The sequence below is a fragment of the Pongo abelii genome, chromosome 5, assembly GCF_028885655.2.
Source record: "Pongo abelii isolate AG06213 chromosome 5, NHGRI_mPonAbe1-v2.0_pri, whole genome shotgun sequence".
NCBI classification, from domain to species: domain Eukaryota; kingdom Metazoa; phylum Chordata; class Mammalia; order Primates; family Hominidae; genus Pongo; species Pongo abelii.
The window spans coordinates 163,484,324-163,500,960 of record NC_071990.2 but is presented as its reverse complement, the minus strand read 5'-3'; the positions used below and the strand labels follow the sequence as shown (position 1 = coordinate 163,500,960).

Genomic DNA, 16,637 nt, shown 5'->3' with positions numbered 1-16,637 from the left:
AGTGGCCAGTTCCACCTGGTAACAGTGGGGGAGGCAGAATATGCAGGCAAAGACATATGAGCATTGGATTTGATGGTAAACCTTCTGTAAGATCTCTGCTGGTTGTTTCTCTTTTCTTGGTGAAACAGGAAGCTAGCTCATCAGCTGAGAGTACAGATGGGGGAAGAGTTTTACAGGGAAAGGAGATGTATTAGTCTGGTCTCACATTGCTATAAGTAAATACCCAAGACTGGGTAACTTATAAAGGAAAGAGGTTTAACTCACTCACAGTTCCACATGACTGGGGAGGCCTCAGGAAACTTACAATCATGGCGGAAGGTGAAGGGGAAGCAAGGTACCTTCTTCACAAGGTGGCAGGAGGGAAAAGTGCAAGCAGGGGAAGTGCCAGCCAATTATACAACCATCAGATCCCATGAGGACTCATTCACCATCACGAGAACATCATGGGGGAATCATCCCCATGATCCAATCACTTCCACCCTTGGTCCCGCCCTTGACACATGGGGATTACGGGGATTACAATTCGAGATGAGAATTTGGGTGGGGACACAGCCAAACCATGTCAGGAGAGGATAATGAAATTGTCATTTATGAGGGTGAGGAGGGAATAAACTTGGGAAATGGTTGAATTTGGAGTGAGGTCAATCCACTGGATGTTTTTCTGACACACTCATCTGTGTAGGCACAGATGCAGAAAAGGCACTGGCATTGAAGTTTTGCAGTTGAAATGTAACAAAAACAAGAGGGAGGGAGGCTAAGAAGCTGAGGGTGGATCTCATCTTACAGTGTTACAACAACAGTGTCAGCTGAGGGTGAATCTAAGGGAGTGATGATGACTGACCATGAAATTTCAGCGGGGCAAGCAGAGAACCCAGATGAGAGAGAGGACAGGGAAAGTTGGTTACAGACACCAGTGGCTCAAAGAATTTTCGGGATTTGAGTACTAGAAGGGTTGAACTGGACAAACAGGCATTGGCCAAAGAATGAAAGACTTCACATTGAGCTTGTGGAGGAGCTGCATGGTCAGCACCGACGAGGTTGGAGGAGGCCTAGGGAGGCTGTGTGTCTGATTTCAGATGGAGGACAAGGTGACGAGAGAAGTTAAGGTCATGGAATTGGGAAGTCGGAGAGTTGGGAGTACCACCCCCGTGCACGCTGAGATCTTCCAGAATTGCAAACTGAAGATTTGAGAAATGAGAGAGAGAGAGAGAGAAGTGGATGTCAGTAGCTGACAGCAGAAGGGGAAATAGTGCATGGTGTAGGCTGATGGGTTGAATTGGAAAGTTGGAGGGTTTTAGAAGGAGAAAGCGAAAATGTTTTAGTTACAACACTGTAGAGCAATGCTTTGTGGTACTGGGATTGCAGTCACAAAAACATCTGAGGGTGCTGCAGGTGAAGTAGTGTCCTCGGGTACATGCCTGTTTCAGTTAGGGAAACAGTAAGAAATGTTTTCAATAAGAAAAACATTGAGAAAGCAGATTGCAGTCATAGGGCAGTTACTGCTGATTGCCCATGAGTTCCCCAAGCATGGGGGAAGGGTCTCAGGGTTTGGGGCAGCTGGAATATGTGGTAGGAAAAAGGATACACAGAGTGGATGTGGAGCTTGGGACTCAGCCTGGAGAGATGGCGCAGGAGTCAGGCATTCTTTGGTGACTGTCATGAACAGGGCATATCAATCAGGGACATTTATATCCTGATTATTCATGACAAGACCTACTGGCCTCTAGGCAGATGGTGGCAATGAGGCTCCTGAGAGGAAGCAGAGAGCTCTTGTCCCAGCATTCCTGCCAGCAGTGGGGGCAGCTGCTCCAGGAGCTGGCGAAACTCTCGGGATCTCACTGGATGCTTGAGGCAACTGATATCACTTGATAAAATAAAATGTTTATATTAATGTCTGTTACAAGCATCCTTGGACAAATCATTTTTGTCTCTCTAACTTAGCTTTTTGTAGACAAGGGAGAGTGAAACTCAATAATCTCTTAGAATATTTGTAAATAAATAGGATGCCAAGTAAGTTGCAAATATTCAGTGCTATACTAAAATTCCTCTGATTTTTAAATGCTGTTTATATTCCAGCTTTACATAGTGGCAACAAAATAGACAGTAAAGTAAGCGTAATACTCACTTGGAATGTGAGTTGATAAAACCTACAAAGCTGGTTAATTACTAATTCATTACTGGATGGCAGAGACCCACAGCAGCCCTCTAATTTCTTTGTATGCGGTTCCTTTCTGTTTTCATTGATCTTTAGTAGGTATCTTGATTTTTTAGATTTGGATTAAAAATTAAATGCTATGTATCATTGCCTTCCCAAAATAAAAATAAACTCCTTAAAACAATACATTTATATTAGCTTCTTAGCCCCTTCTCTGATTTGTGTTCACAATTCATATTCATATAGCACCTCTCAACACTCCTTCCCCCTAGTCCAAATTCTTTGGCAAAGACATTATCACATTGTAGGAAACTAAAGTCACTCTGCAGTTCTAGGTGAGCCCTACAGAAATCAGGTGTGATGTCTGAAGTCCATAGGTGTGCAGGGCCTTTGGACCAATTGCATTTCAGAAGTACCTCCATTTATACCACCTTCCTCCACCTTAGGTTTAATCACCAAAATTTTATGGAAATAACCTTTATCCATTCAACAAAAATGTATTGAATACCTTCTTGTACTATTATTGTGCTAGTGTTGGATAAAATAGTAAATGAGGAAGTCACAGTTACTGATCATAATTGATGCTAGGATGAAAACAAATAGGGATGTCACCTACTTTAGATGAGGGGTGGTTGAGGAGCCCTGAGACTAAGCATTGAGGGGACACCAGCTATTGAAGGAGCTAACATTATGGGAGTGGGCAGAAGAGCATCCCAAGCAGAGGAAAGCACACATCCAGTGCCCCCAAGGAGGTGAAGAGCTTGCTTTATTCAAGACACTAAATTAAACCAAGGTGGCTGGAAAATACTGAGCAGGAAGGACAGCGCCAAAAGATGAATGCCACCTGGACCATGGACGCCAGGGTTAAGCATGTGGATTTTGTTCTGAGTTCAGTGGGAAATCCTTTAAGGTTTAAGCAAGGGGTTAGCATTATCCAAATTACATTTTGAGCTTGTCAATCTTGTTGCAATATGGAGAGGCTCTGGATTAAGATAGTTGGCAGCGGAGACAAAAAGAAGTGAATCTTGAGAGGCAGAATTCAAGGACTTTGTGACTGACTGGCTGTGGGTCAGGGAAAGGAAGGAGTTTGAAAGTTCTGTTTGACTGAGATGAACAAAATGGGGCAGGTGAGATCAGAGGTATGGGATCTGAGCTTCAATTCTGAACACATTTGCTATGCCTGAAGCATGGAGAAGGAGATAAGTCGGGACTTCGATGTGTGAGTGGAAGCTTGGAGGACAGTGAGAACTGAGGTCCAAGATGGAGAGATAACTTTGGAATTACCAGCATGTAGAGGAAATTTTAAACCCATGGGGATTCTCAGAAGAAGCCAAGAAAAGAGAGACCATGATTGGATGAACCGTAAGGAACACCAACGTTTGGAAATTGGGTAAAGAGTAGCAACCAGCAAAGGAGACCAAGAAGGAACCTCAAGGAAAGTAGAAGACAATCCAGGGCCATATGGTGTTGCGGAAGCCGAGAAGGCGAGAAGGCGGGCCTTCCAGAGGAGGAATGGCGATTTGTGATGTTGAGGAAGCCAAGAAGGCGGGTCCTCCAGAGGGGAATGGTGATTTTTGGTGTTGAGGAAGCCGAGAAGGCGGGCCTTCCAGAGGAGGAATGCTGATTTGTGTTGTATGCTACTGAGAGGTTTCAGAAGATGAGGTCAGGGAGTGTCCTTCACCTGTGGCACTGTGGCAAAAATCACGAATGACCATAATGAGTAGTTTTGGGGGATGTGTAAAGACAGGAGCCAGAGTTCTATGGGATGAAGAGTGAACAGAAGGGGAGGATAATTCCTTCTAGAGGGTTTGCTATGAAGAGAAAGAGAAATGCAGCAACCACAAGACAGTTCTTCAAAGGTTGACGGGCCAGAACTTGTTTTACACTCACAGGAAGGATTCCATAGAGATGAATTACCTGGTGATTTGAGAGAGAGATCCGAGAACTGAAGAAGGGAAGTACTTTGGAAGGCAAGAAGGGCTCAGATCCAGCACAGAGGAAGGAATCGGCCCCTAACAGGAGGAAGGCCAGTTTTTGTGTTGTGAGAGGGGCTGGAGAGGGTGAGTGCAGGTGCAAGTGTGTTCGTAGTTGCAGGGATGCAAAGAGGAGAGATGGAGTCTGATGGCTTCACGAAGGCAGATGTCATTTTTCACTGCTGTGTCTTCCACATAGAAGAGTACTTGACACTTAGAATATGCTTAGGAAACATCTGTTGAGCACATCAGGATATCAGCTATGGTTCCTCTCTCCTCAGTGAAATATAAAGTATGGATGGCTGGAGAGAGGCAGGTCGTACCTACATTGGTCTTAAGAACCAAAAAATTGGTGCCACTCCAAATAAAAGTAATAAATTCATTCTCTTCTGTAACTACTTATTATCTTAATTCTACTACTTATCATAACTATTACCAACATTTATAAAACTATTTCTTACTCTTGCTATGTAAAAACACCTATCTCCTATGCTTTTGTAACTATCCTCATTTCATCTTTTTTATTTCACCCCCTTTTTTTGGCGGGTTGAGGGGAAGAAAAAAGAGAAAACATGTCACTAGAGAAACACAGTACAATCTTGAGGAAGTTGTAAATGCCCGTTTGAAGTTTGTGGTCAGTTATTTAAGAGAAAGCCATCATGCTGTTGTGTTCAGTTGCAGGGGTGCACGCCCAGGGAAGGTGGAGGTGACATTTTCCAGGCCTGGGATTTTGCCATCAGATAAAGAGGACCATGGAGATCAGTGTTTTCCAGGCAATGCTTCTGGTGGTGGATGACGGAAGCTGTCAGACCAGGAAGGAAGGTGGGCTTGGAGAGGCCCATGGCTGGAGAGGAAATATGGGGCAAATTAATTAGACGTCTTGATGAAGTTGAAGAATTTAAGCAATGTTCATACTTTAGCAAGAGATTTGGAAAGATAAGAGGTGATCATCGGAAAGAGACATATTTGGAATTGGGATTTCAGAGATGGTACAGTTTCTCAGGATGACAGGGCCTGGGGATGGACCGTGAGAATAGAAGGATGAGAAAAAGGTCAGCAGGATGAGAAGGTAAAACAGCAAGGATAGATTGATGGTGGCTTATTCATACAGGAGTGCAAGTCCCCAGAATGATGACAAGAATCGGAGAAAAGGTGAGAACAGCTTGAAGCTACAGTCTCCCAAGAATGAGGGGCTGCATCCAGGAGATCAGAGGGCAGCAGTGAGGAGGTGAGGGTGAAGCATGGGTCTCAAAGGAGTGGTGGGTTTTGCAAGGGAGAGGAACCCAAGCATTTGGGGGCATCGTTAAGGAGCCAAGGGACAACCAGCTTCACCTCTGGCCTTGAAAGATGTGAATATGAAATGAAAAGCAGCCTTCACTTGAAAAGGTTGCAAGGGAGATGGATCAGTTTCAGTTAAGTCAGTGTGGACCGGGAAACCTTTCAAAAGACTGATTATACAGGGGAGTTAGTTTATCATGAACAAGAATTTCAGGGGACACAGAAAAAGGGCTTAGGAGAGAGGGAAGCATGGAAATTGGCTGATATTAGGAAACGTATGGACCCATATGGGACTGAGAGTTTGGGTGATAAAAACGACAGGCAGCTTGAGCCTCTGAAACAATGATGTGGGGCATGAGGGATGCGTTGTGATGATCTTTGGAGGGACGTAGGTGGACATCCAGAGCACCTGGCTGTTGTTACCTGTGCTCAGGTGTGCCTTGGCATTAAGGCAGCTTCTCGACCTTCACCCCAAAAGGCTTCCTCAGTGTTCGAGGCTTGTCCATTTCAGATAGTTATGAATATGAAGCCATCTAATACAATCCAGATGATTTTTAAAAATATTTTGGTTCATCCAAGTTCTAATTAGGTCATTAAGTGCTCAGTGGAGCTAACCCGTTTCACTGCCCCACCCGTAGCCTTACACAAAACTTCCAGACAATGACATGTCACCCTTCCCTCAGAATCACCTAGAAACCATCGCATTTGCTTCAGGACTGGACAAAGAGCTTCTAGAGAGTGAGAGGAAGGAAGAGAGGTGAAAATACTGAATTCAGGGAAAGAAAAAGCCTAGAGAGCCAAGGAGGAGGATGGTGGCGGTGACCTGTGCCCCAGCTCCTTTCAAGGAAGGCAGAGGCAAAGCTCATTTATCTGAGGGGCAAGGCTCTTGGATTTGCAGATTTAGGTGCTACGTAAAGCTGTTTCTCTGGGACAAGAGCAAAGAGTGAAATAATTTACAGCCACAGACAACCCTGCCTTCTGCAGTGCGCTCCACCAGGAGAGGCTTCACCACCCTGTTTCCATAGTCTACAGGAGTCTCTGAAGTCACATCAGCTGTAGGAACTCTTGTGAGGAAAACAGCCTTTGTAGCCCTCCCCTTCCAGTGGGTGCTACTCTGTGTCACACATGGAGAGGGGACAAGGAAGCCAGTTGATTTGGATCTCTTTTCCAGAAGATTCCACAACTATTAGAAGATGAGATGCTTTTTGGCATTGGTTCACCTGAAATACCTGGGGAAAAAAAAAAAAAACTTCATAAACCGTACTTCCAGATATGATCTGTTACTTGTTTTTTTGTTTATTGGGTTTTAAAAAAATTTTTTTTAGGTCTTGTTTGATGTTGCCTCTTTGCATTTGATTTCGGCCATCTTGATAGTTTTTTCTATGCAATTAACAAGGTCCAGCCCTTTCCCGAGCCAATTCACTTCATCAGTAGCTGACAGATGTTCAGGGATGAAGAAAACATTATTAGCAACAGAATAGAGAAGAAAAACAGCAGTGTCATGGGGGCCACCACTTAGACTGTCACAGACACTCTCAGGCTAACTACCTGCAAATGAAAAAAAAGGAAGATGAAGATTACTGACAATCTAAGGAGTGCTTCTTTTTTGGAAAAAAAATTCTAATGCGTATAGAAAATTGGACATTATCTTCATAGCAAGGAGAAATGGCTAAATCATAAGCTGATGTTCCTCTCTGACGTTATTATAGTTTTTTTAATCCAAAGAGGAAGTTCTATAATAAACTATTTTTCATTAGTTTCTAAAAGATGACAGGGGAATAGTGAGCTGAATTTTCTTTTCTTTTCTTTTTTTTTTTTTTTGAGAAAATCTCATTCTGTTGCCCAAGCTAGAGTGCAGTGGTGTGATCACAGCTCACTGAAGCCTTGAACTGCTAGCCTCAAATGATCCTCTCACCTCAGCCTCCTGAGTAGCTGGGACTACAGTTACATGCCACCATGCCCAAGTAATTTTTAAAAAATTTTTTGTTGAAATGGGGTCTTGCTGTGTTGCCTAGGCTGGCCTCAAACTCCTGGTCTCAAACAATCCTCCCACGTCAGCCTCCCAAAGTGCTTGGATTACAGGCATGAGTCACTGCACCTGACTGAATTTTTTTTTAATAAAAGGGAATAAGAGAAAGAGGCAGCTGGGTATTGTGGAAAGCGTGGTCTTGAAAGTTTCAGCCTTAGTTCTAATGCAGCACTGTGGGTTCTCTGCCTGTGTGGATGTCAGCAAAAGATGGCACTTCTTTGTGGCTCTGAGGCCACATCCATCACTTCACAGAGTGGACAGAGAATTAACCAAGCAGCAAAGTGTCGGTGCCGTGGTTTGGTTCACAGCAGTAGCTCAGTGAACAGAAGCCTGATCAGGACCCCTCTGCTCTAGGAGGGATTGAGGGAGAAGCCCGGGGAGGGAGTCCCCGAAGTGCTTTTGGCTGAGATGTAACAAGAGCTAGAATTTATGGAGTGGTGTGGGGAAGCAAAGGAGACCCAAGAGCTGTACCTGAGTGCCCCCAAAAGGATACTCTGGGAAACACCATGACAGCACAAAATCAACCTCCTTAGCTTGGAGGACCTGAAAGGGGGCCACATAAGCTCCTGGATGGCTGGCAAGCATTGACTCGTTTTGACAGAACATTTGCCATTTTTCTCAGACTTGGGTTTTACCTAGGATCGCTGTACTTCACATTTCTTGTAGTTTTTAAAATTAGATTCTTTTTTTCTTTTTCTATGAAAGCATGCAAATTAAGCATCAGAGTGAAGCAGCCGGTCCTCTCCTGCAGAGGAGAGGCCTTTTGGATGGTGTTTCAGTGGTGGGGGATGTTTACGCTTGGTTTCCCCATAGCCACACTTCTCAGGTGACTACCCATGTTCCTTTAATGTACTTAACATGCAGTCAACAGCCAGCAAGAAGAGGGACGTTCACTGGCCCTTCTGGGGCTTGAACTTGCAACCGTTCCTTCATTATAGAACACTTTTCTACCCAAATACAGGTCTCCTAACTGCCTGCAGACTAACAAAATACAATATCTATTTCATTAAACTCTCCCATGACCCATAGTTTAAATTCTTAAAATATGAGTTTATTGAAACTTCTATGAATTTTATGCTTTAAAATGAATATTTTTTGTTCTTAAGAGAATCCATGAGCATTCACATAAAGACTGAATAATTGACTCCCCAAAGAAATAAAATAGAAAGTATAGCAGTGAGTCAGGATTCTGCCTACATAACGCATACTAATGAAATGTATTTTTTGCTGTAATCTGATAAAATACAGGAGAAAAACATTTATTGTTTTCCTTAGGTTCAGAGTAGTATTCTTTGTGAATATTTACATTTATTTTCAAATATTTTTGCAAATATTGTACAATCAATTCAAAATTATTTTAATTGTCTGTGGATTATTCACTTTATGAAAGCATATCTAGAAATTTGCAAACTATTTTTAATAGCTTAAAACTGTCAGTATAGTTTGACATGTAAATATTAGCATATCTACACACACACAGATGCTCACTGTGCATTCCATAGACAAAACATGCATGAGTGATTTTTTAGATAATTTCCACTTTTGAGCTCAGTTGAGGGTGGACTCTATGTAAACCCAGTTCACATTATAAATTAATCACATTCCTCCAAGTTAGTCTGTTTATAAAATGCTATTCAATATTGATAAGTAAAAAAGCCCTTGGAACCCATACAAGAATATCAAGGGAAGTGTTTGTTCCCTTCCACCGATTGAGGTAGATTTATTAGTTACTTTACCATTATTGCACGTATTTTATACTGAGATAAATACAGTATTCTGTATTAGTGCTAGTTTGTCACAAATCTCCATTAATGATCTTTCAACTTTGTGCCAGTAAATGGTTAAAAGGATCTATGAAAACTGTGGATTATATCTCGAAGGTAACTAAGTAAGGATCTTTGCTAATGATATATAATTACATGACTAAATTATTTCCTTAGTATATTAAGCTTTCTACAAATACTAGCCCATTCTTTGTTCTAGGTCAGTGTTTTTCTTATAAATGTCACAATGTAATTTTGAAAAGTAATACTTTCAGTAGGCATATTTCAGGTATTGTGTGTACTTTTTAATCATCAGAAATTCCCAGACACATATGTTAAAATATTTGTCTTCCTTTGAAAAAGGAATTGTATGCTCAAATGCTCTTGAGTTTATCATAAACAAAATAAATAACAATAATTTTTGATAAATTCCCTAGCTAATGAATGGAAAGGGGGACATAATTTTTAAAATTCCATCAATATTTAAGACCACTGTGAATGCAGTCAACAAGAATTTCTAAATTTTATTGGACTTTGTCCATAGATTAACTTCTTCCTAGATAAAAGCTATTGTCATAGTAATAAAATTACCTAACTAAATTAAATAGACTAGGTGATGTGTTATCAAATGAGAAAATAGTCAATTACTTAAGAGCAACTTATTTTTAAAAATTATTTATGTAGGTAAAATAATCCTGAGTTACTGTTATTAATTTCCATTGCTATTGATTATCTTATTAGAATTCTTTAATTAATTGTCACTTAATGGAGTTAGATTTTATTCATTTACAATTATTTACTGTCTACAAAGTATTGACAAGATACTATGCCAAACTCACGGCATGTGGATGCACAAAAGGATAGAGGAATGAGTGCAAAAGTCTGTAATAAGGTTTAAAGGGCTTGGAGCACTTTAAGTCTCATGCACTCACCAGATTTACCCAGCCAAAGGCACCCCTCAGGACAAAGTCCCACACTGAGCAGAAATTTGCTCAGAATAGAAGAGAAAAAAAGGAAGGAGATAGGCCAGTTAAAAATGGCGTAACAGAGTTGTGAGATTGCAGAAAGGAAGCCTCCATATTTTTTGAACACTGCGTAAAACACCAGAAGAGAAAAGTCTACAGCTTTTCTGAATCCTACCTCTTTGTAAAATTTCAGGAGAACTAATTTCTTGTAAAACTGAGCAACAGCAAAGGAACAAGGTAAAACTCAACAGAAAAGAAGCAAGATTCAGTCCCGTACAGGGTTATTAAAATGACACACTGAATGAAGAATAAAATAGCATCCTTATGGACAATGGAAGAATGCCTCAAATCAGAGGAAAGCCAAAATAACCTTTTCAAGGAGAACCAAGTTATTAGGAAATTACACAAATACATATAATAGATATTGTCTTAAAAGAAATAGAAAATGAAAAATGAAGAAAATTCTAAAAAACACAAATAAGAAAATTAAAAAGGGATTTGAGATAAGCTGTTGGAATTAGAAGTGAGGTAAAGAAGATCCAATATATGTATACTAGAAATGACATAAGAAAAACATCAAAGCAACAGAACAAAGTGAACCCTAAAAACTAAATTCAGTACAACTTTCCTGACATAGTATGCTTGTGAAAATTGATCCAAAAATGATCAGCACCAAGATATACTCTAACAAAATTCCTGGATTCTAAAGAAATAGAAAAAATTCCTTGGGCATCTAGGCAAAAGAGGGCAATTAATTTACAAAGGAAAAAAAAAACATTATTTTCAGGCTTATCTATAATACTTTATACCAGAAGAACATGAAGTAAGAGATTTCAGATACTCAAGGGGGAAATATGTATAAATGTAAGTGTGTGTGTGTGTGTGTGTGTGTGTATATATATATATATATATATACACAATCCCTGTATGTATAATATATCAGGATTGTATATTCCTTATATGTATACTGTAAGAAACTATAATTCCATATATTCTTTTTATGTATAATATAAAGATTTTTTATTCAGCCAAACTCATTATCAAGAATAAAAGCCCTAAATAAACTGTTACTATAGAAGAACTCAGTGACTATATTTCCCAGGAACTCTTCGTGAGGAATTTACTAGAGAACAAGATTCAAGCAATCAAAATTACTGGGAAAACATCAGCCATCAACATAAGTACTGATGGTTGTGCCTGCATGCGTGTGTGTGTGTGTGTGTGTGTGTGTGTGTGTAGAAGTAAGATAACATGAAGGTTAAGAGAAAGAGAGCATAGTTTGAAATGGCCACATGTGTTAACGGTGTGGATACAGTATAATTATTTTAAAAATTTTGTGGGAGAATGAGTAGAGCATATGAAAACATATTTGAAGTTTTCAGAAATCATAGGCACAGTGATGGTATTGTTATTCTGAAATTGTGTAAGTAAGAAAAAGCAAATGAGCAATTATGGAATATTTTAATTATGTCATCTTCTGTGTTCTTGAGAACCAGTGTGGAAGAAAGGAGCAACAGAGGTAAAACAGAAAATGTTAAGTAAAAACCTTGTAGTTCTGAGATACCTGTCCTTCAAAGTAAGAACTGAGAGGACTTAGAAACAATGACTAACTTAGGACCACTGAACATGCCTAGCACCCAATTTATGGTCTTGAAATTTTTAAGAAGCAGTGCTTCTTTTAAAAGTAGGCAATTCCTGGCCTGGGGCAGGAAATGTATAAGATGAACCTGAGTAATTTTCCATAGCAGATAGCGAGGAAGCTATTGAATGGTGTCAGGATCATGTTATGGAAACTCAACTTGATAGGATTGCCATTGGCCAGAGATGAGATAGTTGTGCTTCAAGAAGGAAATCACTGCATTGAGTGAAAACACACTTCACACATATTATGTGTAAGTTTATGAGTTTATAAATGTTCATTGAAAAGGAAGAATCAAATGTTTTATCCTGCCTTTCCTATTCAAACAATACCACTTGAAAACCAAAAAATAGAAGTATTCTAACGAATAAATGAAGGAATATTTGAATTAAAATATCATTTTTCAATCCCAATAAATTAGTCGTTACTGAATATTAATGACTGCTAAGCTTTCAAGAAGAGAGAAAGACATTATGATCTTCCTGATAGAAGTACAAAACACCGTCTATGAAGTAGTATTACAGAGAGACAGAAAGAAGAAGGAAGAGGAGAAAGGAGGACAGAGGGATAGAGGGAGGGACCAAAAAAGGAGGAAGGGAAGAGAATGAAGGTGGAAGGAAAAAAGGAGGAAAAGAGAGGGGGTAGGGAGAGAGGAAAGAAGGAAGGAAAGAATCTGAATTAAATGAAGCCTATAGACCAATTATCAATTTATAGGAAACAAATTATCAAAGTGCATTATAAACTGCAACATTGGATACAATCAGCAAAATGAAGACTGGGGAACTCTATACGTCACATATCCTGCTTTCTTCAACTGATAAATTGCAAGGAAAAAGAGACAATGCAGGGTGATGGACTAAATAACACGTCTTTAAAACAGACGAAATGAACTGTAGTGTTTAGAAATGAACCTTGAGTGATAAAGAAAAACAAGAAAGTGATTACAACTTTGGGAGGCTGAGGCGGGCAGATCACGAGGTCAGGAGATCGAGACCATCCTGGCCAACATGGTGAAATCCCGTCTCTACTAAAATTACAAAAATTAGCTGGGTGTGGTGGCACACACCTGTAGTCCCAGCTACTTGGGAGGCTGAGGCAGGAGAATCGCTTGAACCCAAGAGACGGAGGTTGCAGTGAGCCGAGATTATGCCACTGCACTCCAGCCTCGTAACAGCGAGACTCCATCTAAAAAAAAAAAAAAAAAAAAAAAAAAAACCATGGTGTCTTTTAGGAAGGGGTGAAGGTGTTGTGATGAGAATAGATACACGGAGGGCTTCAGGCGGGCCTGGTAAAGTTCTGTGTCTTGGCCTGGGTAGTGTTTAAAAAGTTAGTCACTTTATAATGTATTAAGCTTATTCTATGGGATATTTACTGTAAGAATTTTTTTGTTTTTTGTTTTCTGTTTTTTTTTCTCAATGTGGAAGGATTTGAACAAGTCAAGACAAAAAAGTAGGTTGAGCAGTTCGGTGGTGCAGAGCTGAGGGAGAGGGGCTTGGGGGAAACTGAGATCATTCACAGTCATAGGCGGAGGTGAACAGAGCTGAGGGAGAGGGGCTTGGAGGATCACCCGTGAGATCATTTACAATCATATGCGGATATGGGAGAGGTGAACAGAGCTGAGGGAGAGGGGCTTGGCGGATAACTGTGAGATCATTCACAGTCATATGCGGGAGGTGATTGAGAGATGTCCTGCTTCCTTTTACAAATCCAGCAAAACTCCAACCAAACTTAAATCCAGCATTCTTTCTACTTTGCCTTTGCAGCTCAGTGTTGGTGCAGAGAAACAGAAGACTCTGTCACCAGTTTTCCTTTAAATTCATCATCTCTGACCTCAGGAGGTCCTGGGTGCTGCCCAGCAGTGATACCGACTTCCTCCACCCTCCCCTTCCTTCATCACTCATATGTTTCTTCTTCCTCAAATCCCAGTACCCCCTCTGCCTGTCCGCACCTGGGCCTAAGCACTCAGCCGGGCCTCCTCTTCCTAAGGATAGCTGCCTGCCCTCTGAAGGCCAACCCTCCACACATCCTTAGATCCTCCTCTCCAACCTACTCAAGGACAGAGCTCTTTCTCTGGCTTAAACTGTCCATCTGCGCTTCTCATCTCAGTCCTGCCTTCAGCATAGTATCATATCGTTATTTCTCCATTTTCGAAAATCCTCTACAACCCCAGAGTCCTATCCAATGGCCACCCCCATCTGTGCTCCGTTTTTCCGGCAAACTCCTTTAAAAAAGTGTCTATTCTCACTTCTTTGAATTTCTCTCCTCCGAGTCTTTCTGGACTCCACTCCAAAGGCTTTTGGCTCCATGACTCCACTGAAATGACCCTTGTCAAGACAGCAATGGCAGCCACACACCCAGCTCCAACCACAGCTCATCATGGCAGCCTCCTTGAGATGTGTTCCCTTGGCTTTCGGGACACCTGAGTCCTCCTCAGTTTTCACCTGCCTCATAGGCTGCCGCTCCTCAGTCTCCTTTGCTGGTGTTTTCTCACCTTCCCTGCAGAGGTTGGATAATCACATCTGACCTCATAACATGGTCAGAGTGTCATAGATCTAACCTAGTGTCGAGCTCTACAAATAATTTCAAGGATGCAGGTAATCCTGAGACTCAGGCAGGACCTGGAGACGTTCAGGTCGTCAGCGTGCCTCCCCAGGTCCTTCCTTGGCATTTGGGGCTGTGCTGTGGGCAAGAGTTATGTATGAAGCTTCTAAGAAATCTATGCAGTAATCACTCACAGGCAATCTCTCAATTACATAAACTGTCTCATCATTCATTACTTGATGAAATATCTTCATTGTATCCTCTGGTAATTGCACAGCTTATGACACTGTCCAGAGAACCTTACCCCATAAATTCAGAGATTCTGGTTTGTTTGCCATCCAAACTCTTAGACCTCTTTTCTGGTAAAGGTGCTGTATGTGTATGCCATTCACATGTTTACAAGGAGGCCAGGTCATCTTTTTCTTTCTTTCCTGGGGACAGAAGAATGAGAAAATGGATTAGAGGCTCAGGCTAATGACTTCAACATTTGTATCTAGGACCCATGCCTTTCCCCTAAACTACACTTATTTATTCAATTAGATACTGGAAATTTTGACATCGCTGTGTAATAGCTTATCAAACTGAACATGAGCACAATAGAAATAATTATTTCATGCCTCAACTCCCTACACACACACACACACGTGCGCACACACATACCCTTTCTTCTACTGCAGTTGTCCCCACCCTCTACCCGCCTCCTGTCTTCTCAGGAAACAGGGAACTACACTCCACTCACACTTGACTCCTCTTTTCCTCTCACACCATGCATCCAACCTGACTGAAAATTCTGCAATTTCTCCCTTTAATTTATACCCAGAATTCAAACACTGATCCTACCTCCAGCACTACCTTCCCGGTTCAAGCCAGTGCCATCTTTTGCATAGATGTTGACATAAGCTCCTTGCTTATGTCACAGATGTTGACATAAGCTTCTCTGCTTCCTGCCTACAGCCTGGCCCTCCAGAGGGTATTCCGAACATAGCAGCCAGGTGGATGTCCTTAAAATATTGGTCAAATTATGTCATGCCTCAGCCTCAGAGTTCTGCAGTGGTTCTGGTATCTTCCAGAATAACACCCAGGGTTCTGAAAGCAGCTGTCAGGGAACTACCTATTCTAGATCCTCACAAACTCTCCAACTTCACCTTCTGTTTTTTCCCTCCTTGTTCACTCTGCCTCCGCCCCACTGCCCGCCTCGCTGTACTCTGAACAGCCAACCACATCAGCACACTGGGGCTCTGGCCCCTTATAGTGTTCTCTGCTTGTCTGGAATGCTTATTCCCCCAGGGATCCATGTGACTTGCATTTCTAATCTCCTTCAGACATTTGCTTAAAGGCACCTGCTTTGTAAGGCATTCTGTAATCACCTCTTTAAAACCGAAATCTCCACCTTCTTTGGACTCTCCGTCTTCCCTGTTGATGATTCTCTTCCTCACTTAGCACCATTGGAAATCCTAGACATTGTAACCTCTCGGTGTTGACTGTTACAGTGCTGTGGGTGAAGGCAGAGAAGTTTGTTCATTCAGTGCTGTATCCCCAGCCCCTCGATAGAGTCTGGAAGGTAGTAGGCTCTCAATAAATGTTGCATTATTTAATTAATAATTGAGCAAACCTATTTGACTTGATCTGAGTTTATATTACAAATAACGTAAGATCAAAAATGTAGGGCTGCCACAAAGAAGACCTTGAAAATGGTCTGATGGAGTTTGGAATTTATTTGCAGGCTGGGGAAACCATTAAAGGAAATTGAGCAAAACGGTAATAGGAAGAAATGACGTCAGGGACACAAGAAATCATGCTTTAAGAATAGGAAAAACTATAAAGGGAAAATGTGATTCTTTAACATTAGTCTTCTTCTAGCTCATTGATATTGTGTGGGCTGCCAATATTATGAGGTGGAATGCTAGGCCGATTTTCAAAATAAGTATAAAACCTTGTTGAATTTTAAATAGAGGCATGAAAATATATTGCTTTATAAGACTGATAGTGATGTATTAAAAGTGTTCATCATTTAATACATAAATATGTTCCTTAAAATGTATATGAAATAAGATTGTTAAAATATAGTTGGTAGAAGCAATCTTATAAAATACAAAACTTTGGAAAATCTATCTTCTGAAGACAAAAAAGCAAAAAGTAAATGCACTTATATGTCTTGCCAGTTGAATTTGGTAGACTTTTTCTGCGTTGAACCATATTCGTCCTCCCCTATCAACCCCGTGGTCCTCTCCCTCCCCCTACACACACACACACATACATGCATTATTTTACTGAAACGGGTTAAGCAAGAAATC

At 41.0% G+C, this 16,637-nt stretch overlaps 1 protein-coding gene across 1 annotated transcript in view; it reads left to right on the top strand.

Moving 5' to 3' along the window:
* PRKN (parkin RBR E3 ubiquitin protein ligase) overlaps nucleotides 1–16,637 on the top strand; it is a 1,392,587-nt gene that overhangs the window by 1,173,639 nt on the left and 202,311 nt on the right.